Source organism: Pterocles gutturalis, unplaced genomic scaffold (genome assembly GCF_000699245.1).
Source record: "Pterocles gutturalis isolate BGI_N339 unplaced genomic scaffold, ASM69924v1 scaffold35508, whole genome shotgun sequence".
NCBI classification, from domain to species: domain Eukaryota; kingdom Metazoa; phylum Chordata; class Aves; order Pterocliformes; family Pteroclidae; genus Pterocles; species Pterocles gutturalis.
Window position 1 is genome coordinate 7,058 of NW_010124329.1, and position 1,453 is coordinate 8,510.

The window sequence follows — 1,453 nt, forward strand, 5'->3', positions numbered from 1 at the left end:
AGATGATGATTTTACTAATACAAGTACAGTAAAACAAATATGTTTTGATTATGGGGTGTGGGCGTGTGTGTGGTGACTTCTCTATCATTACAATTGGTAGCAGACATGATCCCTTACTGCCAGCGAGCAGATTCCTTTTTTCCACATTCTCTTTTATTCTCTTTACCTATTTAGGGATATTACTAAAAAAGACACTTTTTTTTTTTTTTTTGTTGACATAAAATCCACATATATATTTTAATATGGTGTATGTAAAAGGGCAATTTTCAGAGTATTTGTATACTTACATTTTTTTTGTATGTCTGTATCTCAACCTATCCAAATATTTTTACACTCTTTTATTAGATAGATCCATAGCTACATTTTAACTGTTTAAATATATTTTAAATTATTTTAATTACATTGGATTTGATGAAATGCAAATACATAATCCCCATTTTTCTCTCTGCAATATTATGTACTTTATACAATGTTAAAATTGTGAGTTCTGAAGGGTTTCTAATAACTTGAGTCTGCTTATTTTGGTACTATATAGTGCAAACCAGTGGTATTCTCAGCCATATGCCATTAAGCTAATTCTCCTCCATTTCATTAGAACAGTTATTTCTTCTATCCTTAATACTATCTGAGTAGAATTTTCACATTTTAATTTACAATGCACAGAGACTTTTTTTTTTTTTTCCTGAGTTGCAACAGATTATCCATTGAAATGATCTTTTGCGTAAGTGCCCAGAGTCTTGTGGGGCCGGCCAGACACTACTCCAGATGGCAAGTTGTTAGAGCTGGACAGAATGGCTTTGGAAGACTTCTCAACAGATGAAGCCTGCAATGTTCGGATTTTACTGTTGTGGTTTTTTTTTTTTTTTTTTTTCCCCCTGTAGTTCCCAGGGTGGGAAGGTACTGGGATGGAAGCAGAGTACCGCCTGCCCACCTGCTACCACCTGTTTAGCTTTTGCGGCTTCTATAAAGCCTCATCTTGTCTGTAAGACACAATCATTGCTTGCCAGCAGGAGTCAAGAAAGGAGAGATTTCTGTTATGAAGTTAGGTCTTCAGATCACAACTGTTCATCATTTCAAAATACTCTTCTAAACCGAATCAGAACTTCTTTCATTTGAAATGGTCATTTGGAATTGATGTGATTTTAATCTGTTAAGATCCTTTCTGGATTAAATGGACCATTTTTTTCAGTAACATTTTGAGAATGGGGATTTCATTGTTTTCTGTCTCTTTGAGCTTAAAGAAACTATAAGAATGAAAGTATAAGACATTAAAAACTCTTTATTCTTTCTCTGAACGATAAGAAGCAATTTTCAGAGATTTCCAGAAGAACCAGAAGACCTTTTATTGCATTTTATTTTATTTTATTTTAGATGCTAAGAAAAATAACCCATCATTGATATCTGGAAACGGATTCAAGAGGCACACAGGCTATTCACATGAGTGCTTTCCCTA